The sequence below is a fragment of the Aotus nancymaae genome, unplaced genomic scaffold, assembly GCF_030222135.1.
Source record: "Aotus nancymaae isolate 86718 unplaced genomic scaffold, 86718_ANA_hifiasm-v0.15.2.pri h1tg000007l, whole genome shotgun sequence".
Classification (NCBI taxonomy): Eukaryota; Metazoa; Chordata; class Mammalia; order Primates; family Aotidae; genus Aotus; species Aotus nancymaae.
The window spans coordinates 20,982,716-21,010,493 of NW_026988418.1; the positions used below are offsets into that span (position 1 = coordinate 20,982,716).

A 27,778-nucleotide genomic window follows, 5' to 3' on the forward strand; every position below is an offset into this window, starting at 1 on the left:
CATTTTTTCCCAGATGCTGTCATAATGTCTGCTGATATCTCTAGACTTTCTCCACGAGTTCCTTGGCAATTCATTAGGACCTGTGCCCCTCGCACAAACATTACTTGAGCACCTACCATGTGCTAGATGCTGGACTACAGCACTTGTTTGACACTTGTAAGATGGGCAGGATGTGTGTTTGGGGAGGACAGTGGGGGAAAAACCAGCAATTTCTTCAACTTTGGCGGTTGTTCAGGTATAAATGTGTACAGGGGAGCAGAGTGAGGCTTGGTCATCAATGTAGATTTCAGCTGTCACCTTTTATCCTCCACATCTTTGGGGGCATATACCTGCCAATTATGGAGATATCTTCTAGCCAGGTTTGTGCACTCACAATTGGTTGCCTATGCTGCACTTTAAGAATAAGATATTCCTAGAGTTACCTCTTCACCTTGCATGGATATACCCTCTGCTTGAGAGGTCAGGGGCTCTTGTCTTTGAATGGATAGTTATATGATTCATTCATAACAATTTCATTTGTATATACTTAATTCCATCACTTGGCTGTGTTCCTTTTTAAAAGGCTCTTACCTGGAGCTTTTATTTCCTTATTTGTACTCAGATTTATAATAGATTGTTCTGTCATATCTATTTTTGCATTTGCTTTTATGTTAGTTTTTAACTGGTTTAAACAAGAGAATGTGTAGTTATTCTTTCATATTTCAGTGTTTTCCCATTTTTAGTCAGTTTTGTGATATTTTTGATATATAAGTACTTTTGATGTATACTCTTATTTTAAAAGGAACCACTCTATATTCAATTTCTTCAACTTCTTCAAGACATAATTTAGACAAAAATGTACTATGGTAGATCCTGAATAATATACAAATTTAGGTTATTACTACTTCAAGATATTTATTTTTATTAAAAAATAAGTGTCCTGATTTGCCACTCCATTATGAACTCTTAAGCTCACACTTGGTCACAATTGGAACTTCCTAACCCAGGCTTGAGCTAATCTGAGGTTGGGTAGATGGATTCAAGTTTGAAGGACCTCAAACATCTAGGGCTACTCAGATTTCAGTGGACTCAGAGAAGTTCTGAAAATATGCTGATCAATGATTAGTGTGCCCGTTTCTCAACTGAGAAAACTGAGGCCCTTAGAAGCTACATAAACAAGTGCAGTCGACACTACACTTCTGATCCTAAATTCTGTGATTCCTTCTCTTCCCTCTATATCACCTTGTGCCTTGCCAACATTCAGAATCAAGGTATTATCTTCCAAAGGCGCAGAAAGGATGAAGAGGAAACATGTCTGGGGAAATGGAATGGTCAGAAGAGCCTCTCTAGCATAGTACTATTTATGGGATTAATTTTATGACGATCCGGATTCTGAAGTTCAAAAATGGTGAGAAACTGGAGAGAATGAACTGGAATGGGTGAGGTCTGTGGCAGTGAGAGGCGGCGAGAGGCTTTAGGGCTAATTGGGGCACAAGTTCAGGGCTGAGAGGGGCACAAGTCCAAAAGAGAAAGTAGGATATATTTTGGATTACAAGGTTAATTTCTCTTTTGCTGTATTACAGAACAGGGAATTGTAGAGGGGAGCTAGAAAACAAATGGGCCGCCTTATGAAGTAGGGAATTCTCTATTATAAAAAGCTCATGCCTGTCTGAATCAGTCAGAGTTCAACCAGAGAAGGAGAAACAACCTCTTGTAGATGATGCATATGTGCAAGGACATATGTGTGTGTGTATGCATATATATATATACACGTATATACACACACATACATACATACATATGTACATACACACATATGTCATCTCTTAGTGGTTGGTTCTGCTCCACTAATGAATACATGAATACATTATATGTAACATATATATATATATTTTTTTATAACTATATATGCATTATTTATTTACTAGAGCGATTCGGCCTTATGCAATTGTGGGAGGAGGTTAAGCAGTCTGTAAGTCTGTTGTCTCACATCTGATGTTGGAGCTTGAAGTCTGCTGGGCAGGCCATTAGGAAGGGACAAATGGATTTGAAGGGAGAAATTGAGAGCAGCCCAGAATCTGGAAGCATGAGCTGAAATCCCGTGACAATAAAAGAGAACCCTGGTTATTACTGCTTCCCAGCTTGATGATATGAGTGACCTGTAGAAGCCAGAGTCCTTTGTCAAAGAGCTAAGCACACACATCTGGACATGGCCACGGAGAAGCTGAAGGAGAATCCAGGGAGGGGGAAAGCGGTTGCAGGTGCATATGCTGCTTCATGCCTCCAAGGTTCATCTCAATCCACAGATGAGCAACAGCATGTGAGCTACAGGATGGCTGCCACCTCCCTTCTACCCTCGTGTATCCCCCAAGTCTCCCTGTGGTCTACCTAACTGAAAACATGCCAAGAAACCAGATTCTCAGTAATGTAATTCAATCTAGTCACATTGGTGTATTACAAAGCTACCGTGCTATCCAGGAAGGAATATTGTAGCTGGCAGAGGGCTGACTGAGATGCTTTCTGGAGGCCCAGAGGAAGCTGAAAAACCTGGCAGGCCTTCTGACTGTTTAGCACTGAGGTCATTCTCCAGCCTGGGAGGGCTCCCTGGGCACCCAGGGATTTAGCTGCTGTCAGTGTCTCTGTCCCAAGGAATTTTCACTTTATAAGACCAGCTATAGAGCAGGAAAGAGGCTCCTCAGCTTCTGCCTTCCTTGTTGTCAAAAGATCAACATATCTGCCCTTTGCATTTTAAGAGTTTACAATAATATGTGTTTATTATTACGACCAGTAATAACTGCTAACATTATAAATTGAGACCATATAATGTTCCAGACCCTTTCATAGGCAGTATTTTAAGTCTTACAGCAATCATCTATGGAAAGTATTATTGCTACCTTCATTTTCCTGACGTGAAACTGAAGTTTAAAGAGATTGATCTGGTCAATGTCAGACAGCTGTTATGTCTTGGGGCAGAGATTTGAATCTAAGACATTCAGCTTTGAAAAGCAACGTCATCACTGCCACCAAAAATAACAGAAAAGAAAGGGGAAATTACCACCTGGTTAAGAGATCTCTCAAAGTTTTTACAGTTGAGGCCTGGGTGTCTAGAATCTCCTACTTTCTTTCAAGTTGAAAATGTACAATTCTATGAGAAGGAAGAAGGAAAGTAGGAGGGAAAGTAGGGGAAATCAGAGAAAACAAAAACAAAGAGGCATATAGGAGGCACTAAAGGGAAGAACTGAAGAAGGGGAAGAAAAAATAGCAAGGAAACATTTTCCTGTCTTATTACCATCTTACTACCTAAATGGGACAGGCATACTGTCTCACCTCTAACGGCTGCAGGTGAACATAAAGATGGACAAATCAAAACAATATAGTAAAGGAATAACCAATAGCTCAATTATGCTGAAGACTTTCAAGTAATTTTAAAAGGTAATGGTGAAACAAAACAAAAACACCTCAAAAGAACACAAAGGAATGGGGATAGTTGCTTTAGCAACTATTCAGAATACATTCTGAGCCTTCTCAGGACAGGTCCTTGGGCTACTACAAGGGTGGCTAATGAGGACAGGCAGGTAATCTACCGTGTTCAAGCCTAGGACACAGCAATACCATGAAAGCCTTTGAAAATCATTGAGTGCATGCAGGTGTACAAAACCCTGGCTGCTGCTGGGCATGGTGGCTAATGCCTGTAATTCTAACACTTTGGAAGGCTGAGGTGGGAGAATCGCTTGAACCCATGAGTTTGAGACCAGCCTGAGCCCCATAGCAAGACCCTATCTCTACAAACAAATGAAAAAATTATCTTGGCATGGTGGTGCATGCCTGTAGTCCTAGCTACTTGGGAGGCTGAGGTAGGAGGATTGCTTGAGCCCAGGAGGTTGAGGCTGCAGTGAGCCAAGATCATGCCACTGCATTCCAACATGGGTGACAGAACAAGACCCCATCTCAAAACAAAACAAAGCAAAACAAAGCAAAACAGAAAAGAAACCCCCAAATACTCTAGTTGCTGAAGAAATGTAACAGGCCAAGTGTGTTTCTCTCTAATCAATTGTGGCTTAGTGCTGCTGCATGCAGGTGATCTTCTGTGGAATGTCTGCCTTGAACCCTTCTCGCCCAGAACAGACTGCTCATCATTTGAGGACCAGCTCAAATAACACCCTTTCTCAGCAAAGTTCCAAGCATTTCTTTTCTGGGCTCATTTCTGTCTGCTCTATGACTATTGTTTAACTTACTGAGCTTCTTGAGGGGAGAGATTTTATCCTCCCCTTTTTGACATTTCCATTGATGACAGTACACGCACCTGGGGAACACTCTGAAGTGTGGAGTCACTGTACTGCTCCCTATTCTACATGCTTGCCACCTGGGCTACTGAAGCCTGGAAGTCCTCCTTGCAAAGGACTCTCAGAGCTCTCTTTTCTTCTTTAGCTCCACTGACACTGCCCTAGTTTATTTCATCATCTCTTTGCAGGAATAGATGAATAACCTTCAAACATTGCCTCCACTACCTTCAGCAATGCATAATTTTGTCAGTGATGCACCTTCAAATAAATGATGTGTTTCCATTTCAAAAGCATAGGATGTTTTCCAGTTGGAGAGGTGGTAACTCCTTGGACTGCCTCTGGAGGTGAGCATCCAGGGGTCCCACCTTCTCCAAGGATAGGCTTCACTTACTTATTTTCTTTTTCCCCAAACCATGTAAATAATGTCTCCCTAGAGAAGTCCTCAGGTCAACATTTGCTCTTCCTTCTTTGGTGTGCTGATTCACCATTCCTAATTGAACAAGCCGGGAGGATACTGCTCAGCCTCTTAACCTTGACCCAGGCAGGAACACAGAAACCACTGAGTTTCCTCCATGTTTAAGAATGAATACTTTTAAAACAGAATATACCAATAGGTGATAAGGATACCACACACCCAGATGCTATTTCCATCCTTCAAAGCTCTTTTGGCACATTGACCTTGACAATCACAGAAGATAGATATTGCTGTCCCTGCTTTATAAATCGTCCAACAGAGGCTGGAAGGACTACGGTGACTTGGATAGGGCCTCATAGGGGCATAATGGCAGAGCGCAGAATAAAACATTGAATTTCCGAGTCTAGGTAAGGCACAGGTATGAGAAAGCTTTTACTCCATTGCTCTCAATGCTTACTGATTTTAAACTTTTAAGTCATCACAAATCTATATATTCTCAACCTCTGTCTATAGGCAGAATGCATTAAAGAGATTTATTAGACAGGCAATCTAGAAAAGATGACGGTTTTCAGAAGCTACTGCTCCCTAGTCCTCCGTAGGTAGAAAACCTTAATTTGTCTTCCCAAATTCACTCTACCTCAGAGAATAGTTTTGTGGATGGAAAGGCAATAATAAAAGATCAAACTCGGTCCAGCATCAAATGATCAGCCTCTTCTCTCTATTGTGGTAAATTACAGGCTTTCCCCTAGGTCAGGCAGTTACTTACATGGTGAAGCTCATCTGAATAACCTGGGCAGCCTATGGTGGTGGTGGAGGCGGGGGCAAGTCTCCCCCTACCTCGACTGTCTTTCTCATTGAACTCTACTCAGTAGAGGAGGCTGGGGTGCAAATCAGCTTAACATGTCAATAAGCCACCAAAGAAATGCAAAAATTGACAGCTGAGGAATCCCAGCTCCCAACCTCCTCCACTACAGAAACCCTCAGAAACAAGGTTTCTCAGCCTCCTCACCAGGTCACTTAAATGAATAGTGACATTTGAGTCCCTCAGAGTAATTAATTTCCTCTGTCTCCAATAGCTTCTCATATTTTTAATGAATTTTTACAAGTCTCAGATCCTCCAACCTCCCCGCTCCTTCTCCAGTCCCGTTGTTCCCCGAGGTCCCATAACAAACAGCTCCCACTTGTATTTGCCTTGCAAACTCACGTAAACTAGAAATGATAAATACATTATCTGGGCTTTTAATGGACCATTGTTTAATTTTCTATGCTTGTCTGGCTGGGGAAGAGATGAATATTACCTTGTGGAGAATAAGATTTCTATTCCATTTAAGGGGGGTTAGGGGTAAGCTATGGCAGAAAAGCAACGCTCTGTTCATCCTAATAGGCAGCACTGCTAATTAAAAGTGTTGGAAGGGACATCCATCCACTAGTCTGTGATTCATTCAGCATTATCCCTGGTAAACAAGAAATAGATATTGGAATGAATGCTTCCAATTTGTCAAAAGAATAGGCGTTTTCAATTGTGCCTTCCTGGCTCCTGTATGAAGTACATAATTCAGTGTTGCCATCACTTAAAAGTTTAGGACGTCAAAATAACAGTACTTTCCCCTTATGCTCGTAAATCTCCAGGTCTGTTTTCCATGTTTCTGCATTTATCTTACATATTGTTTGACTTTATTTTCCACAGTTGAGAAGAGTTTCTCCTGTTGGTAAATATATTGAAATGGGCGGCAGGGTGGAGGGGCACATTTAAGAAAGAGAGCTAACATAGTTCTGTTGAAAATCAAGCCAACCTGAGATGATCTTTAGAAGAGGCTAAAACAGAGGCAGAAAAACCTAAGGATCCTAATGACATTTACTAGGTACTTAAAGAAAAGACAAATGAGAATCAATATTCTCTTCCTCTAACCACAAACACAAATCCGACTAGAGAAAAGCAACCCGAAGCACCAATTCCAAAGGCTCCATGAACCCTCTGACATGTTTCAAGAAGGAACACAAATTACAAAAGCTATCACTTTGAGAGAACCCAGAGATATTTGCGGGAAATTTTTCCAAAGAGAAAGATTTTTCTTGTACCAGCAATACCCAGCCAGACTCAAATATTTACCTTTGTGTTGTGCAGAAGAGTTCTTCAATCATGAAGACTTAGAGCCAGGGCTCACCACCATGTCTTGCTGAGTGCTGAAAACAAACAAAACATGATATTAAAAAAAAAGTAAACATTAATTATTGAATGGTCTTGTTTTTCTTCTCTCTCAGTCAAGAAACATTTACTAACTTCCTGCCATACAAGAGACACTGGGAATAGAGAGATGGATAAAATAAAAATATGACTGACAAAAAAGTCAAATACAGACCATTGTGCATGTTAGGCAAGAGGCAGTCATAGAATGCCTCTTAGAAAAGAGTCAGGATACTTGTGTGTGTTTGTATCTGAGACACATACATATGCACATATACACATATCTACACAGACACCAAAGATGTTAAGAATTTTTAAAGAACTTCCCCACGTTGTGATTTGTCTGACTTTCTAAAGGGGTTGGGCTCTTGCTCTGTGATCAGTAAAGAGGCAGGCACTGGAGAAAATGCTGAGTCTTAAAAGCAATCAGACCCTTTAATCTGTAATTCAGTTTCTGGATTCCTTCTCCTTCTCCTTCTTCTACTTTTTAAAATAGACAAGGTCTCACTCTGTTGCCCATGCTGAAGTGTGCAGTGCAGTGGTAGAATCATGGCTCACTGAAGCCTCAACCTCCTGGGCTCATGCAATCCTCCTGCCTCAGCCTCTCAAGTAGCTGAGACTACAGGTGTGTTACCATGCCTGGCTAATTTTTGCATTTTCTTCTGTAGAGATGCGATTTCACCATGTTGCCCAGGCTGGCTGAATTCCTTCTAAAGGAAAAAATTACGAATGCAGACTGGTATTTATGCACAGGGATATTCATCATAGGGTTATTTGTAAGAAGGAAACACCCAATAGAGGAATAATAAAATGAATGTTGGTATTTCTGCATAGGAGAATAATACGTACATATAAAAATAATTTTGTAAATGTTCAAGATAAAGAAAATATATTTTGTATAATACAACAAAATTACTGATAAAATTTAAGCTCATCTACGGGTTAGTCCTTAAAACTAACAGTGGTCATCTTTGTAGTATGATTGTAGATTATTTTCTCTTGCTTCCTTATGCTTTCTAAATTTTCTACAGAGATCATGCATTATTTTTCCAGACAGAAAATAAGCAAACAGAAGTTTCAGCTCCACTATCACAATTTCTGTACCACTTCTCTCAATTAGTTGGGGACTCCCTATCCCCAAAAATACCTCCATTCTGAAGGTAACACTGCACTGGAATCATCCATTTTCATCTCTGCCTGCCTTGGTTGTGAGCTCCTCTGATGACGTTTTTATGCCTTATTAAACTTTGCTTCCCATGAACCTATTCAGAGACTGGCACAATTGCCATTCCATCAATGTGTGTTGCCTAAGGGAGGAATGAGTGTATGAATGAATGAACAAAAGAATTAATTAATGAAATTGACCTGACTAAAATTATATTAAGAAAATTGTTCATTCAAAATAATCAGTGACAATAAAAAGTGATGTTCCATTTGAATTCATAAAAGACACAAGAAGATGGAAAGCAGAGAGGTAGCAATTTTTCAGAGAAGTCAGTAAAACTGAAAAAAAAAAGAGCTTATCGTTAAAATATACACACACACAAACTCAGTATAATAAAATAGCCTAGTGATTTTCCAGTGTACTCCAAGACCAAGAATCTGTTTAAGGCAGAAATATTTATCTAGTAAAAATATTCCATTATAACAACGCAGTTATTTTACAGATTTGGAGTTACATACACATAAACCGAGTAGAGGCTTGTTATCAGTTTTAATCAGAAATGGCTGGTTGACTCCCTGTTCAAGGGAATAAAAGTTACAAGATAGATTATTAGAGTGTTTTTTAGAAATTCAACCTAGTCTACTCATAAAACTAATGATATATGGCCAGGATATTAATATACAGTAACATTTTTCTGGAGATAGACCTGGTTTGCATCCCATTTTTGTCATTTAAGGGTTAGGTAATCTTAAGCAAGTTATTTAACCTCTCTAAGCCTCAGTTTTCTTATATGTAAAGTGGGATAATAAGTCCAACCTGATAGGGTTATTGTAGAAAACAAACAAACAAATGACAGAAAGCACGGAATTCAAAACAGGCTTCAAGTTCGTGTCTTTTTATGTAAAGACCCGGAGCTCTCAAACACACACCCATCTTCCTTTATATTATATGCTATAAAGTATGCTAAGCACTATATACATACTTTCTCATTTAATCCTCATTATATTTGTTATTAGTGAAACTTCCTTTGCAAAAATCCTATCAGTGGAAAAGTTATGGTAGTGGAGTTGATCTGACTGGCCAACTCCCTTCTTTCCTTTAGTCTTCAAGCTGCCCTTAATTATTCCTGGATTTAAACCAAGGTAACTCTGGGAGAAATTTAATTTATAGTTTAAATGATAATAGCCTTCCCAAAACCTAACCGCCCTTGTAAAGCTAATGAGAGACCAGAAAGCTAGGAGGATAGAGGAACCTGAAATTTGCTAAGGTGTAGACAAATGCTTGTCAGCCATTATTTCAAAGTTCACAGGATATGCAACTTCCCTAATTACTTCTGCAGATAACATCACTATTGCAGAATCTAAGATTGGCCTTTCGAAATATCTTTTCAGATTTTTGGCATGTCTGATGACTGATGGCTCCACTTGGAACCAGCAACCATGCCTGTGACCTCACCTGTGACCAGCACTGCAGAAGGACTATTTCTCACACCCATATGATTGTACCCCCAATCCATCAGCAGCAAGCACCCATTGCTCTAGCCACTCCCACTCCTTCCCCCAAACTACCTTTGAAAAATCCTGCTCCAAAATGCTCTAGGAGGCTGATTTGCGTAATAATAAAATCTCAGTCTTGCGTTAGCTGGCTCTATGTGTAAAACACTCTCTATTGCACTTCCCTGCCTTGATAAATTGTCTCCATCTAGGCAGTAAGCAAAAATGTAACCACTGGGTAGTTTCATTAGGAGGTCCTGCTTGCTACTGTATAATCCTTCTGACTTCTGTAAAATTGGTAGAAATGTCCCCTCTCATTTCTTACTTTAGTTATTTAATTCTCTCATTTTTTCTTCATCTAGCTAAAGATTTGTAAATTTTGTTGATCTTTTTAAAGAACCAACTTGGTTTCATTTATTTTCTTTGTTGCTTTTCCATTCTCTATTTTGTTTATCTTATGTTTACACTTTAAATAAGAGAAAATTGATGCTCAATATCTGAGTCAAGATTCAAACTCAGAATGGCTGGTTCCAAAGCCTAATCTCATTAACTGTTATGAAAAGAAGGCACTGAATCTGGATTTGGACACAGGCTTTGACTCACGCAAAGTTCAGTTCACAATTTTACCTTGTTGCGTTATATTATTTGGAATTCAACAGCTTGAATTTTATTCCTTCTTAAGTCACACTTAAGTGCCGCCTACTTATCTTCTTATTAAATATTTCAAGCATGAACCTGAATATAGACAAAATTATAACAAACACCTATGTACTGATACCAACTTGGTCAGATATTATTGTTCTATTTGCTCCAGATCTTTTCTTTTTTTATAATAAAATATTGTAGATATAAACAAAGACTTCCATGAATTCCTTCCCAATTCTGCAAAGATAACAACTCTCCTAAATTTTCATGCATTTTATCTGTTTCTAATACATATTTGTATTCATAAACAATATATACTACTGGTTTGCATGTCTTAAAACTTTGTTTAGTTGGTATCCTAACTGTAGGCATCCATTTAAAGCCTATTTTTCCCAATATTATATTTTCAAGATTTTGTCCATTACATAAAATTTTTTTAACATGTAGTCATGTGTTTATATTTTGGCCTAATGATCCATATTCGATGGATATTTGGCCAGTTCGCTAACACAAATAATGCTTCAGTGGACAATGAATACTCCTTAGGTACCTATGTGTGAGATTTATCTGTGGACTTGCTGTGCCATAGAGTACATGCATCTTCAAAATTATTAGATGCTGCATTATTAGATTTTTTGTTTGAGATGGAGTCTCACTCTGCAGCCCAGGCTGGCGTGTAGTGGGACTATCTCTGCTCACTGCAACCTCTGCCTCCCCGGTTCAAGCAATTCTCCTGCCTCAGCCTCCCCAGTAGCTGGGATTATAGGAGTCCACAATCCCACCCAGCTAATTTTTCTATTTTTAGTAGAGACAGGGTTTTTCCATGTTGGCCAGGCTGGTCTCAAACTCCCGACTTCAAATGATCTACCTTCCTTGGCCTCCCAATGTGCTGGGATTACAGGCATGAACCACCACTCCTGGCCTATGAGACATTGCCCTATAACGTGACAGCAGCATTTATACCACTCCAGCATTAGTTCACATCAATACCAGCATTTGGTATTGTCAGATCAGATTTAAACATTTTTCCAATTTGATAGATATATCTTATTGTGCTTTAGCATGTATTTCTCTACATGCTAAAATACAATAGTGAAATAGAACATTCTTTTGTAGTTTATTTAATTGGCCATTTAGGTTTTCCCTTCAGTGATTTGCTTTTTCATATATTTTCAGATGTTCATTTTTCTAATAGGCTGTTATAGAAGGGAGATGACACACACCAAAAAATAGTAAATAAATAATAAAGAGAGAAAGAGTACAACACCTAGTATATCAGATGGTCATATATGCCATGGTAAGACTGGAAGCAGAGAAGGGAAATAAAGAATGCTCAGGAGAAGAGTTCAATTTTAAATGGGGGAGTTAGGGGAAGACATCACCAGAAGTTGACATTTAGCAAAGTCCTAAAATAGGTGTAGGAACAAGTCATAGAAAGAGGGACCCTAAGTAGAGGAAAGAGCAAAATGGTAAAATGATAATATTTGACAAAGATATGTGGTGGTACATAGGGGCTCTTTGTAATTATGCTCTGTACTAAATTTGTTTGCTTTCAATATTAACTTTTGTGTGGGTATATATGTTGAAAATATTTTTCCTAGTGTGAAGCTTTTGTTTAAAATGATATATTAAACTTTTAAAATTTTAATGTAATGAATATATTAGTATTTCCCTTTAAGGTAGATACTTCTTTTTGGTTTTACTTAATAAATTCTTTCCTACATCTGGGTCATAAAAACATATATATATAGACCTACAGTTACTTCTAATATTTCTTAAGTTATGATTTTGATATTATTTATATAAGATCAGGACTAAATAATTTTTCTGTATAGCTATGCTTTGTCCTGGTACCATTTATTTCTCATTCCATCATTTCTATATTGAAATAATGTATCTGTCATAACAAAGTTTCTAATATGCACAGTCTGTTTTGGGGCTCTACATTTTGTTCCACTAGACTAGTTTTCTATTTCTGTACAAATATTCATACTATCTTAATTACTATAATTTTATCCCAAATTTTCATAGCCAATGAGGCATATCTATCCATTCATCAACCAACCATTCATCAACCAACTATCCACATATCCATCCATCCATCCATCCATCCATTCATCCATCCAAACTGTCCATCCATCCATCCATCCAAACTGTCCATCCATCCATCTATCCAACCAGTCATCATACATACAACCCATCCATCTATTCATTCTCCAGCCTATATACTTCATCATCAATCATCCAACCATACATTCTTCATCATTCATTCATCCATCCACCCATACATCATTATTCATTCATAAATATTTTTTGAGCATCTAATTGTACCAAACACTGGTTTGAACACTGGGGATTTAGTAACAACTAGACTTATATTTCTACCCTTAAGGACCTTGCATTCCAGGGGACAGAGAAAGACAGTAAACAAATAAATAATAGAATATAGGGTATGTCAGATGTCAATAAGTGCCATGGAGAAACATGAAACAGGGAAAGGGGATCTGGTACATGTTAGTGGCAGAAATAATACACAAACTACAAATCCAGTGGGACAAAAAGTAATTTCTTTTAAATACATACTAGAAATTTAGAGTTTAGAGAAAAATCTAAAATGCTCATGTTTGGGATCTAGCATTGCTTAACAACTTTTGGTGAAGAACCTCTACCTCTAATGAGGTAAAAAATTTAACCAGTTCTTTCCGGGCTGTGACTACATAAGAAAGTCTGTTTTCAATGGTCTGAATGTTTGTGACTCTCCACCCCTGCTAACTTCATATACTGAAATTGTAACCCCCAATATGATTGTCTTAGGAGGTGGGGCCTTTAGGAGGCGATTAGGTCATGAGGGTGGAGCCATCATGAATGGAATTAGTGCCCTTATACAAGGTACCCCAGAGAGTTCTCTCACTCTTTTTCTGCTGTGTGAGGATATAAGAAGTTGGCTGTTGGCAGCCCAGAAGAGGGCCCTCACCAGAACCTCACCATAGTGCCACCCTGATCTCAGACTTCCAGCCTCCAGAAATGTGAGAGATAAGTATTGTTTTTTAAGCCGTAATGCTCTGTTACCCAAGACACTATTTTAATCACCTCAAATGAGAGGCCTGAGTACACACACATTCTATTAGGTTGGTGCAAAAGTAATTGTGCTTTTTTTTTGTGCTCACTTCAGGAGCACATATACTAAAACAGTAATTACGTTTTTTGCCATTATGTTTAATGGCAAAAACCGCATTAATGGCAAAAACCACAATTACTTTTGTACTAATGTAATATTTGGTCTTTTATTGTGGTCTTACACATGACATAGGTCTTGGACCAGAATGTGACTGCAGTTTGTTAGCTGAGAGGGTCTGGAAGCCTAGAAAAGTTTCTGCCTTTAGATCTTGGGATAAGCCCAAAGTTCTCAAACACAGCTCCCAGAAAAGCCACAGAAATAAGCTGTTCATAGATACTACAGAGTAATATGTTTGCCTTCCAATCACAGGGTAAAAAGACAATAGATAGCTGCTTTTCATTTGTTTGTTTTACCCCAGTTTTTACATCTTCATTGATTATGATTACTACCTTATATGAAAATTTAGTATATTTTCTTAATATATTTTCTTAATAACATGTAAGCTCTGTGTGATTCTGGACAAGTTATTTCTCCTTTCTAAAGTTTAGTTTCCTCCTTTAAAATGGGAGAATATATAATTACAGGCTTGTTATAACATTAAGCACTATTTTGAGAGACCTTAGTATAGTGACTAGTGTGTGATAGGCATGGAATAAATGGCAGGCCTTGTAATTGGGCTTATTATACAAACAATTATATGTATTTGCAAAAGATCTCCAAGACATCTCCATGCTCTGGCACCTGCCTGGGTTTACAACCCCAGCACCTCTGAGGCCTGGTCCTGTCTGAGCCATATAGAGGGTGAGTGTATGAATCAAGACCACAAATCTCAATTCTGGCCCTACCACTTAATGATCATCAACACATGAGGACTGCCTGTGTCCCAGTGAAAGCCACCATATGTAAGCAACATCATGTTAGGGTTACCTCATCTGCACATCCCCAAAAACTCTACACTGTTGGATGAGGGTAGCAGAGGCAGCATGTACACAAATTATATCTAGTATTCCAATTTGCATATATCCAATCACAGCAAAGGTGTGAGCAGTAAAACCCCTAGGGGAACCAATCACAGTATGGGAGTTCCCCACTGCAGAGTGTGAGAATCCTGAGCTTTCTTAGCTCCCACTGCAGGGGCCCACTGACCTTCCTCCTTTCTAATGTTCCAGCCAGTGGCCAGCCAGATATATAGAACTTGATTTGACAAGAACCCTCATGTTGTATGTAATCTGCAGTGACAGTTTAGCAGCAGACAGGTCATTGACAGCATTCATATCTGCAAGGCAACGAGTAGACAAGCAGAGGCATCTAGAAGTTAGTTTGGCATCTAGATAAAGTTATTGTAACTTCAGAACTTTAGAATATGGAGACCCTTTACCTCCACTCCAAATGAATACATTCATGTGTATAGTGCACATTAATAAGAAAGAAAATTTAATCAAGAGAAGCTCAAAACTTTAATGTTAGATCCTTCTTGCTATGTTGAATCACTCTAGAATAAATATGAATAATTGAAAAAAAGTTGTCTCTGGTTGGGTTCTGCTGATTACATAAAAGACAGCAGATGGATGTAATATAGTTCATAAATCTTGGACCCCTAGTAGCTATGACAAATTGATTCGCCTATTCATTTACCGAGTCATCTATCGATCCTTTTCTTCAACAGATGTTTATTGAGCCCCTCTTATATTCCAGATACAGTTCTAGACCCTGGTGATGTACTGGTGCTCACGGTCAAATGAGTACAGACAAGTAAACAATGACAAGGATAGAGATAAGTACTGGCAGTTATGAGAACACACATGGGACCACATTGGAGGAAAGTCCACGTACACCAAACACAACTTTGGTATGATTGCCCTATTTGTTTCAGTGATTCTGTGTTTTCCAGCACCTCTTCTACCACCGCTCCTGTGCCCTGCAGTGTTCCAGTGTCGATTGCTTTTGTATTGATTTCCCTGTATTACTCTTCGCATTGCAATCTTTTTTCTTTCTTTCTTTCTTTTTTGAGACAGAATTTTGCTGTCATCAAGGCTGGAGTACAATGGCATGATCTCGGCTCACTGCAACTACCTCCTCTTAGGTTCAAACAATTCTCATGCCTCAGCCTCTGAGTAGCAGGGATTACAGGCATGTGTCACCACGCCCAGCTATTATTTTATTTTATTTTTTAGTAGAGATGAGGTTTTGCAATGTTGGCCAGGCTGGTCTCAAACTCCTGTCCCCAAGCAGATAACCTCTGCCTTCCAAAGTGCTGGGATTACAGGTGTGTGCCACTGCACCCAGCCTCTTTGCTTAGCCCTTAATCTTGATGGATTATGGACATCTCAGCTATGACTTCCAATGCTTCTATGTACATAGTTTCCCCCATTCTCTGGAAATTCTCATTTTAGGCACCTTATTTCTGTTCCCTGGGAACCCCAGTCCTACCCCTTTAAGCCATATGAAACAGCCTGTCTGTGGATCAAATTCCAGAGAGACTCCTAGGCGAAAATTCTTTTGCCCCATGACCTGACATCTTTGGTCATGCCTCCTGGAGGCACAAGTCCCCAGCACAGGGCCGCCTGCCACATGTATCTGATGGCTGAAATTAAGGGCAGCAGGGCAGAAAGCGATCTGCTGACACCACAGTTAGACAAGCTTGAACCAACGTTGTAAAACACCCCTGGGAGAGCACACCAGTAAATTGTCCTACTAATTAGTTTATTATTTCATTTGAGAGATCAAATACATAAATAAAATTAATAAACCCTGCAAAATAAGTGCAGCACTGGAAATAAAAAGTATTTCTCAGGTCATTGCCTTAAACACAGATATTACATGCTAGAATAATGTTAACACAAGAAAAGCAAATCATGCTGCCTTATAGGCTGGAATGTACCAGCAGCAGCTGGGGTTTGAGGGGTGGTTGGCAAGCTTTGGGATAGGTCAGGAAACATGGATGGTGTTCTCTACTCTGTCATTACTTGCTATGTGACCTTGAACAAGTCAATTTCCTCCTCTTCCCCCACCAGTGTGCTCATTTACTCATAAGTAAAATAAAGAGTTTAGACTATTTCTGAGGTTTGCTCCAGCTAGGAATTTCATGGTTATAAAAACCAAATGAAAAAAAAGATGTGGGCTGGGCACAGTAGCTCACATCTATAATCCCAGCACTTTGGGAGGCTGAGGTGGGTGGATGGAGGTCAGGAGTTCAAGACCAGCCTGACCAACATGGTGAAACCCGTCTCTACTAAAAATACAAAAATTAGCCAGGCATGGTGGCACATGCCTGCAATCCCAGCTACTCAGGAGGCTGAGGCACAAGAATCACTTGAATCTGGGAAGCAGAGGTTGCGGTCAGCAGAGATCGCACTATTGCATTTCAGCCTGGGTTCAGCCTGGGCAACAGAGCAAGGCTCTGTCTCAAAAAAAAAAAAAAAAAAAAAATATATATATATATATATATGTATAATTATGAACTTAGTCAATAAAGAACACATAATAAAAATAAAATAAAATCTGAGAATCCATTATAATATGCCAGTATGGATTTAAGAACTTGGACAGATATTAGATAATATCTAACCCAATACTTTATAAAATGAAGGGAAAGGGGGACTGAGTTTGCATTCATGGAGAGCCTACTATATACTAAGAGCTTCTCATATCAATCCCAATAAATAAGCTCAGAGAACAAATAAATCATGACCAAATCCACACAGAGAACAGCAAAACTAGGCTTTCTACTCTTAATCAAAGGCTTTTTCACCAAGCTGTGTCTGATCATTCAGCCTCTTCTTGGGGCTCCAGGCACAGGTTGCTCACACCATCACCAGCACTTACGGGACTCTAGGGAGATACCAAGGGTAGTGGGCCACGTGTTATAACCTTTTTGTATACCATTCACACAAGTACAGATGGCAAAAGGAGTAGTGCAGGCAAGATGGAGAGATCAGCTTAAGTGATTGCTCCCAGGCACCTAAAGACATGCTGTGTAACAGATTCTCCCTTTACACTGAAGTACTCATTCTGCTGAGGCTGGGAGGGCTGCCCTCTGAAAGCTCACGGCTGAGAACTTGCTCCCCTAATGTCCTTGGCCAAAGAACACCTCCATTCCCAGGAGAACAGTCACTTTTCTGGGGCCACCAGCATTCCATGACTGACAGTAAAAGGGGAGGATATAAAACTGTGGCCTCCTAGCTTCAATTTGGCACAACTCTGCAGGTCATCTCAGCTTCAGAGCTTCCCACGGAATAATTGACTGAGACCTTTACTGTGACTGCATCACTGTTTAGCTTCCCACTCTGACCAGCCCTGATACCTTCACTCCCTAGTAAACTTTCTATATGCAAATGTGTCTCAAAGCCAGCTTCCCGGGAAAGTGAACTTGCAATGCTGTGAGACCTTGAAAAAGTAAAATACAAACAAATAATTCAACTCAGGTAAACAAATAGAAAACAATGGTGCATTTGTAGAGAATAAGTAACTTGCAAAAAAATCATTCCTCAAGATGAGACTTCCGGCCTTGGATAGTCTGGACAAAAGGAAAAAAAAATAGGTACTAGTAAAGAAATTGTCTCACTCTGTCTAAAAGTGCTCCCTGCTAGAGGAGATTGAGCTCTAAAGGATCAGTTAAGGCAGGGAGGCAGATTGCTACAATGCAGGCACTGCATTGTCTTGAAAAGGATGGGATCTGTGGCTCCGGATGGAGCTGCGGTCATAGGATGACTCTGTCTGTGCAACCTTGACTATTATACTGAACCTCACTAGCCTTGGTGTCCTTAACTTTAAAATCGGGATGATTACTATCTTGCATGACTATTGTGACACTCTGCTACCTCCTTGACACCAGACCCTTTCTCTAGAATTATTCCCAGAGATAAATGCTGCAACTTTACAGGATAATTATTTCACCCAAGGGGTCTTGGAATCTCTCTTCTGCAGCCCTTAGCTTGTCTTGGAACTCACTAGAAGATAGTGTACAGTTGTCCCTTGGTATCTGCAGGGCACTGGTTCCAGGAACCCGCATACCAAAATCCATGGATGCTGAAGTACCTTACATAAAATGGAGAAGTGCTTGCATATAACCTACATATATCCTCCCATATACTTTAAATAATCTCTGGATTACTTATAATATTAATACCTAATACAATGTAAATGCTACGTAAATAGTTATGTTGTATTTTAAAATTCAGGTTTTTTTGCTTAAAATTCATATTTTTATTGTTGTATTGTTACTTTTATTGTTTTAAAAGCATATTTTTGATTCGTGGTTGGTGGATACCTGTGGTTGGTGGAATCAGTGGATGCGGAGGGCTGATGCCGTGGGCTTCTGGTAGAGCATAATAATGGAAGGAATGGCCCTGGTGATTTTTGGCCTCATGAATAAAAGGAATTTTGGGACTTGAGGGTGACTGTAAAGATAAAATATCCTCAGATTTGGAGAATACCTAGCCTCTCAATTGCGAAAGCCCAGGAGCTAAATGCCAAGAAGACAGTGAGAGATTCCTTGTTGCTCAGGGTTTGCTATTAAATTATCTCCCTTTCCTCCACTTTATTTTTGGGTAAAGGAAAGATAGCTCTATTATCTACAAAAGCACCGTCTAGAGATTGTTATATCACTCATTCATTTGGTACCCACATAGGCCGGTCAATGAGACAACCACTTTTTATAATCATGTGCAAAACATTACGGAAGCACAGTGAAAAGAACACTTAGCATGAAGGCAGACCTGGGCAAAAATGAGTTAGCTTCTTAAAGAGGTGATGCTTGAGCTGAATCTCGTCTAGGTTCTTAGATGAGAAAGAGACTAGTATAGTCCAGATGGGCAAGGGAATGGTGTGAGCCAGATGGAGAGACTAGCTCAAGTGCTTGCCTCTAGGTGTCAAAGGACATGGTACATGGACAGATCACCTATGGGAAATGCAATAATAGCTGGGGGAAAAATCATCTGACATTCATTCTCAACACTGACTTTCCAAATTCTTTCTGTTTCTCCTCTACCAATATTTGAGCATCATTCTGTAATTTGGACTGCCATGTTTGATACTGAATTCAATCCACCTAGGCATTTGAAGAAATTTTCACTTCCTTTTAAAGGTGGTATATTAGTGCATTCTCACATTGCCATAAAGAACTACCTGAGACTGGGTAATTTATAAAAAAAAAGATATTTAATTGACTCACAGTTCCATAGGCTATATGGGAATCATGGCTAGGGAGGCTTCAGAAAACTTACAATCCTGACTGAACGCGAAGGAGAAGCAGGCATTCTTACATGGCCAGAGAAGAAGAAAGAGAGAGAGAGAAGGGGAGGTGCTACACACTTTCAAACAACCAGATCTCATAAGAACTCACTCACTATCATGAGAACAGCAAGGGGGAAATTCGCCCTCATGATCCGATCACCTCCTCCCAGGCCCCTCCTCCAACATTGGAGATGACAATTCGAAGTGAGATTTTGGCGGGGACACAAACCAGACCACATCAGGTGGGTACAAAGAAGCTTAGAGGGAAGAAGGAGTTTGTCCAAAGTTATACATTAGTGAAAAGTCAAGATGGGAGTCAAAGGATTTCTGGCCTCAGATCACGTTTTTCTACTAAGCATCAGTAACCTGAACATGTATGATTTGATGTTTTTTGTGTCTTACTGCACTGTACAATACTTGACTTTGTTAATTATAAATTTTAAATTGTCTTCAGTAATGAGAATAGAACATCTTTCCCTCCCAATATTTTATTATTATTATTTTTTAAAAAACACAACCCATTTTCCAATGTTGAATAATGGGCATATTAAGATGTATCTCAGGCTTTATAAAGAATAACCACTGGGGTTAATTTATATTATTTTATAGTATGCATGTGACAGATCCTTATAAATATTAAATTATTCTGTGTTGGGATGCTATGTATAATTTTACAATGGCCTAATTTAAATAAACAGGAACTGAGAGAGACCGAAGGCTGCAACTAGAACTTGTGTTGAGTTCTCTAAAGCCAGTTGTAATGTAAATGCAAACACGAGAGAAAGTTGATAGAAATGGGGTATACAGGACCAAAATTCATGCTGAAGTCTTAGAGTTTATAAGCAGGCCCTATGGAGGTAAAAATGCATTCCTTTGGAGTGAAACAGATCTCAATTCTACAACTTCACAGCTGTGTTACCTAGGACAAACCCCTCAACTGTTCTGAAGCTGTTTCCTCCTCCACAAAATGAGGCTGTTCTGGAATTAAATGAAAAAAAAAAAAAGGATGCTGGCAAAGGTTTGGTACATGTAAGCATTTCGTAGATACATTATTAGTTTTCTAAGCCACTGTCTCCACTTCTTTACTTGATCTGGAAAATATCACTTTGTGGTACCAAAGACAAGTTGATGTAGACAAAGCAAATAAGGGATTTTTCAAACTCAATTTCCTCTAGTACATTTAGGAATAAAGCTATCTTAATATATTCAAATAACTCTTAAATTTGTAGATTGTGAGCTATCTGCTCTGGAAATTTGAATGCTTGGCACATTGTATATTTATTTATCTTTCTTTTCCAATACATATATAGCAAGGTAAACTGCTCCTTTTAAATTATTTCAAGCATTATGTAAACAGTTATAACTTTATGTCAACATAAACCCAATGCCATAAACTTAAGAAATAGGTTTGAAGGACAATTTGATAATATATAATAAAAATCTGAAAATTTGCTTAAGCCTCCTTTTAGAGAACTTCATTCTAAGGAAATAATTTAACAATTATGGATGTGTCCAAAGATTCAGCCATAAAGATATCTAGACATCCTTATTAGAGTAATGTGAGAAATAAAGAGGTTCAATAACAGTCTGGATAAATAAATTTTTATTTATATTATAAAGCCATTGAGTGATAATAAAGAATATCTAATGCCATTGGAATGTTTTCTTGACATTTTTAGTAGGAAAAAAACAGGACAGTAGAATGTATAATGATGAGCCTTCTTTTGTAAAAAATACTTACGTATATAAGAAAAAGATGAAAGAAAATACATCAAATGTTGTGAATAGTTACCACTGAATACTAAGAGTGGGACAATTTTATTTTCTTCTTTTTGTTTATTTGTTATTTTCTAAAATTTCTACCATATTTATTATTACTTCAGAGGGCACTGTCCTTCTGAAATTTATATTAAAACCCATGCTATAAACAATTTGAAAACCCAAACAACATCCTGAAAAAGCTTATTTCTATAAAAATATTCGATAAATGGAATGTTTTTTTTTATAAAAAGTAAAGCAAATTGATATGAATAATATTTTGATACCTCAATATAAATAAATAAAAGATATAAATAAAATACTTAATACAATGAATAAACAAGCCTGTGGAAATAGCTTGAGAAGCAATCAAATACATGAAAATTAACAAAACTTGTTGGCTTTTTAAAACCTATTAAGTTAGTATAGTTTAAATAGAAAGGGACAACTACTTAATAGTGCTAGCAGGGAGAGAAATAGGCTTTTGCATACATTATAGGTAGAAGTTTAAAATGGTACAATATTTTTATAAAATACCTAAGCAATGTGTATCAATCAATAGCCCTAAATAAATATTCGTAACTGTTGACTGACTAAATAATTTTACTTTTGGGAAATTTTGAATCAAGAAATCTCTAAATACAGAATCCATATGGTGAACAAAAATGTTCTGTGTAGCATTATTTCTGACAGGATAATTGGAAACAACTTAAATGCCTATTTGTAGGGGAGATAGTGACATTTGCATTTCAGAATAGCATGTAGCTAGTACAGCAGTATTTAAGGATGCTTTGTAGTAAAGTAAAATGTGTGTGGTATTTTAAGTGAAAAAGCATGACAAATATGTATGTGTACACTCAAACATACACATATACCTACACACATTCACAAAGAAATAGATTTGTGGTTTTGGAGTTATAGGATTGGATTTGTTTCTTCTTCCTATTTTTTTTTTTTAATGGTGTTGTGTGTGAGTGTGTGTGTGTGTGTGTGTTTTTGTGTGCATGTATGTATTTTTCAAATTTCCTTTAATGAGTATAGATTAGCTTTTCAATGTGGAAAACCCCCTTTATGAAATAAAAATAGAAAACTTTTTGATATTCTTCTGCCCTTAGGAAAATCTAGAGGAGCTAGCATTTAACATAAAGATGGCTAGAGGAATATTTGCCCATTTACGTGTCTAAGTTAAAAAAGTGGCTAGAGGAAAAACAAAGCAATAGAAGTTAAAGGTAGTTTGCAATCAATTTAAAGTCTGGTAGATATCTTAAATCAATTTTATGAGAAGCACATTCAGCTGTAGAACACCATGCAAGGAAATAGGAAGATAAATGATATTTCTTTATCTTTTAAATGTGTGCTTAGGGAAAAAAGGAGGAGGGTGACCGTAATGAACAGAAAAGACATTAGAATAGAATATCAAAGCAGGCATACATAGTACAATCCATTAATGTTCTTCCCTCAACTAATTCAGATTTATAAAACAAATTGGGGCCAAATGTATGGGGCCAACAAAGTTGGAACTGGCCATGGAGCTTCCTAGGAAATGGACTTTGGCTTGGATGCTTTTTTCCTGAATAACAGAAGCTGAGAGAGGTATACAGGTGGCGTCAGTGGTACTTAGAAAATGTTTGTGCAACCAGTAGTCACTAATTCAATCTCTTCATGTCAGAAAATTGCAACCACGTTCTGGCCAAAAAATTCCCAGTCATCTTTGACTTTTTTCTTTTTTAACTTAAACCTCACTTCTAAGCAATCAGCGTACCATATTGGTGCTACCTTGAAATAGTCCGACCATTTCTCACCATTTCTCATGCTGTGACTCTATTCTCAACTACCAGGGTCTTTCATCTTGATTATTGCAATAGTGCACTGAGCAGTTTCCTGCAACTTATTATTCTCTTTCAGCGTATTCTCAACAATGTAGCTAGGGTAATTTTTAATTAAAAAGAGGGAGACAGAAAAGGAGAAGAGGGGAGGGGGAGGCGGAGGGAGAGAGGGAAGGGGAGGATGAAAGACAGGGAGAGGGAGAGAGATTATGCCATTGTTTTCCACCATAACTAGAAAACTTCTGCCTTGATCCAGTTTCTGGCTACCTCCCCGACTTCATGTCCCACCATCCTTCTCCTTGCTCAATACACTCTTCCTACTACTTACTCCCTTGTTGTTCCTACAGCATACTAGATACTATTCTAGGCACCCTTCCTGCCTTAAAGTTTTTGCATCGGCTATTTCCTCTAATCACAAGTGACTTCTTCCAGATACTGTGTGGCTTGCTCCCTCACTGTGTTGAAATCTTTGCAAAAATGATCTTCCATTACTGGAGGACCTTCCCTGATTACCCTATGAAAGATTGCAGCCCACATCTCCAGCGTTTTTGCATAGCTCCAAGAAATGCATTCATATCACAGTCAATGTGAATTGTGTCCATTGAAGTTGTGCAGTGTGCAGACTGAGTTGATAGACAGAGTAGCCCTGTCAGTTACCATTTCTCTTCCTGTGTTCTTCTTTTTCAGAGTACTTAATACTACCTGATAAATTTTTTAGTTAATTATTTGTTTATTGTTTTTCTCATCCCATTCCTACTATAATGAAACCTTCACCAGAGCAGTCATTTTTTTATGTTTGTGTACTGCTATGTCTCCAGAGACCACATGTGTCTTGTCATAGATACTTAGTAAATATTTACTGTGAAAATGTGGGAATGACCATAGCAGAGTAGTGCTATTCAGTATAGTAACCATTAGCTATAGAATATTTTTGGGCATTGAAATATGGCTAGTGTGCATAGAATACTATGCAGCCATAAAAAAGAATGAGATCATTTCCTTTGCAGAAACATGGATGAGGCTGGAAGCCATAATTCTCAGCAAACTAAAACAGGAATAAAACTAAACCTCACATGTTCTCACTCGTAACTGGGAGTTGAACAATGAGAACACATAGACACAGGCAGGAGAACAACACAGACCAGGGCCTGTCAGGGGTTGGGAGCAAGGTGAAGGAGAGCATTAGGACAAGTACCTAATGCATGTGGGGCTTAAAACCTAGATGACAGGTTGATAGCTGCAGCAAACCACCATGGCACATGTATACCTACATAACAAACTTGCACGTTCTGTACATATATCTCAGAACTTAATTTTAAAAAATTAAATGTAAAACTGAAAAAAGTTAAAAAAATAAATTTGGCTAGTGTGACTGAGGAATTGAAATGTTTACTTTAAATTTTAATTAAAATTTAAATTTAAAAGTGGAATTAGTGTTCAATATTGTGTCACTAACTCAGCTTTATGGTTTTTACAGGACTACATTTCACTTTAACCACAACATTTTATAAGATATTATTAAAATCAATTTACTTTTTACTTTTAAATGTGATACTAAAAAACTGAAGATTACATATGTGGCTTCCATTACACTTCTGTTGAACAGCACTGTTCTAGTTCCTTCATCTGTAAAGAACAATAATGTCACCTACCTTAGAGGTGAAGCACCTGGCATAACAAATGCTCAGTAAATGTTAGTCATCATTGTGTCATTGTTACTATCATAGAATATAGGATACTATAGGTATGTATGTAAGAGGCCAGTCCTTATCTACGAGTTGAGGAAAGGCATACTTTTGAAATATGTTTGAGCTACATTCTGAAATAATTTTACAAATAAGTAAATCTTAAGTGGGGAAGTGAGCAGGAAATGTGGTGGCCAAAGCATTCCTCAAGCAAAGGGCAGAGCCACAACCTAAACAGTCGTACTGACCCCGAAGCCTGTTCTGGGAAACACCATACAACATTGCCTCTTAACAAACTCGAGTCAAGTGAAACAAAATTTAAGACAAAGGGATACTCCCTAGATCCTAAAAAGAGTGCATTAACCTTCAGATAAGCAACTTTACAGTTTGATTTGATCTAGTCCTTCTCAAACTCCATGTCTGAAGATCCGATCCCTGGAGAGTTTTTGGACTTATTATTTGGGGTGTGAGAACTCTATTATAATCTTATATTTTCTTTATGTGTTTCATTATGATCTTAAACATTTACATATGCATATTCTAAGTTATATGGACGGGCACATTATAAATATGGACGGGCACATTATAAATAGTTCCCTTTTTATAAATGGGCAAAGCTATGAGATTCCCATGCCAGCTTTTGTATGTTTATGATTACATTGCTTCTGTTAATTACCTATGCTGATTGAAGTGCTGAATCTTTAATTCCGTGTTCCTTACACCAGATCCTGAGGACCACAGGAGGTACATGAAAGGTCCACAGAATTCTATTCTATATTTTTACTTTTAAAGCAGTTAATGCGCAGGACTTGGCCGATTCAACCCTGTCTCACTAGAAAAAGTGCTGAGGAAGAAAGATGAGGAGACAGGAAGAGAGAAAAGTTTTATTGGCAGAATCCAATATAATTTTAGTCAAATGCTTTAAATTGCTCTAAAAAACATATACCTCATTTTGTAAACTGATATTACACCTAAATATTATGATTTTTCCTCTCTACTATAAGAAAACATATATATATATATCTATATTCAGGCTGTCAAAAATATATTTTACATGATAACTTGCCATTTGGAAAATATTCCTTACAGGACTCTGGGCATCATCAAATTATCTGGACATGGCCCCCCTACCCGCCATGAAAATTGTTCTTAACTTACTGTTGCACCTGGAGGGACCATTCTAATTGGCCTCACAATGTATCCGAGGGTTAAATTAATTTATGTGAACCTCACAGCAGGACAGCTGCCCAGCACTGTATACTAGCAGCTGTTTGACGCAATAAACCAAAAATCAGATTTTCTTGCAGCAGAAATAAATTTTTAACAACATCGCCCATTTCCACAGAGACAAAATACAAGGTATGATTTCTGTATGCCATGATTGTGAAAGAAGCCTCCTCGGAGGAAGGGTGTCACTTTCTAAGTCAAGGCCCTGTCCTGCCACATTATTTAAGCACAACATGACATGGAAATATATTTAATAGGATTTGGCTACAGGCAAAAAGTCTGAAAAACAGTACAGGGATTCGAACAATCTGCTGTTGAGTTATGCATGGAATTCAGGATTTACTAGAACTGAAATCTTTAAGACAATCTTTGCTTCATAACAAAACAAAGAATTTCTTCTCAAATATAACTACATTGGTACATTCATTATGATAATAGCCATCATATTCCTAGAACCATGGAAAAAATAAAAGGTATATCTGTATATTTGTTTCACAATTCAGCTCCACTAAAATTATTTTTATTTGGCACATACAAAATAACTGGCACTTCATTAGAACCTTTGCAATTATCTATTTATTAATAATCATATAGAGCTGTAGCACTACTCATTGGGGGGTGTTACATATCTATAATTTTGCAATAACATTGTTAGGTAGATATCATGCTCTCACCATATTTGTTTCATGTGCTTGGAACACAATGTGGTGGGGCATTACTTTGCATCATTCAGCAAACAGTGACCTGCAAGGATGGAGAGACAGTAAGGCACAGAAGCCTGGATCACTGCAAACTCCTGTGGAGCAGAGCCACCGTCTCAGCCCTGATCAATTCCCCTACGAAGATTGTGTGAGGTAGAGAAATGTGCTCTACCTTGTTCAATCTACTGTTGTTTGATGTCTCTTTTTATATGTGGGCCAATTATCTATAATTCAGCTAATAAAAATCCCATACAAAACCCACAATGTTCAATTCCCTTACATAAAATGGCATAGTATTTGCATGTAATCTACAGGCATCCTCTCATATGCTTTAAACCATCTCTAGATTATTTATGATAACTAACACCATGCCTGCATATCACTTCATTCACATGGATTCAACATCATACCCAGCACGTGACAAATTCAAGTTTTGCTTTTAGGAACTTTGTGGAAATTTTTTTTCCCCTGAATATCTTCAATCCACAGTTGCTTAAATCCACAGACGTAGAATCCACAGATAAGAGGGCTGACTGTGTTTATAAAATTTGGTCAACATTTTGATCTTTTAATCAAAATGAGCTTCATATTCGTTATTTGGACAAGTGATAAGCACATTTTTCCTTAATAAAGGGTCAAATAATAAAACATAAAAAATCGTTTTTTTTTTTTTTGAGAAGGAGTTTCGCTCTTGTTACCCAGGCTGGAGAGCAATGGCGCAATCTCGGCTCACCGCAACCTCCGCCTCCTGGGTTCAGGCAATTCTCCTGCCTCAGCCTCCTGAGTAGCTGGGATTACAGGCACGCGCCACCATGCCCAGCTAATTTTTTGTATTTTTAGTAGAGACGGGGTTTCACCATCTTGGCCAGGCTGGTCTTGAACTCCTGACCTCGTGATCCACCCACCTTGGCCTCCCAAAGTGCTGGGATTGCAGGCATGAGCCGCTGCCCTGGCCATCTCATTTAATTATCATAACTTCCATCTGAGATAAGCTTTAACCTCCCCATTTTACAAATGAAAGGCCCAAGAAAGTTAAGTAAATTGCTCATGGCATCATATCCAGT

At 38.2% G+C, this 27,778-nt stretch overlaps 1 protein-coding gene across 3 annotated transcripts in view; it reads right to left on the reverse strand.

Annotated features, from left to right (window-relative positions):
- DAB1 (DAB adaptor protein 1) overlaps positions 1-27,778 on the reverse strand; it is a 1,258,287-nt gene that overhangs the window by 649,975 nt on the left and 580,534 nt on the right. For all 3 annotated transcript variants that reach the window (XM_012442604.2, XM_064372403.1, XM_064372402.1), the window contains exon 3: positions 6,788-6,861. The gene's annotated coding sequence lies outside the window, so the exon portion shown is untranslated. The remainder of the gene's footprint in view (positions 1-6,787; positions 6,862-27,778) is intronic.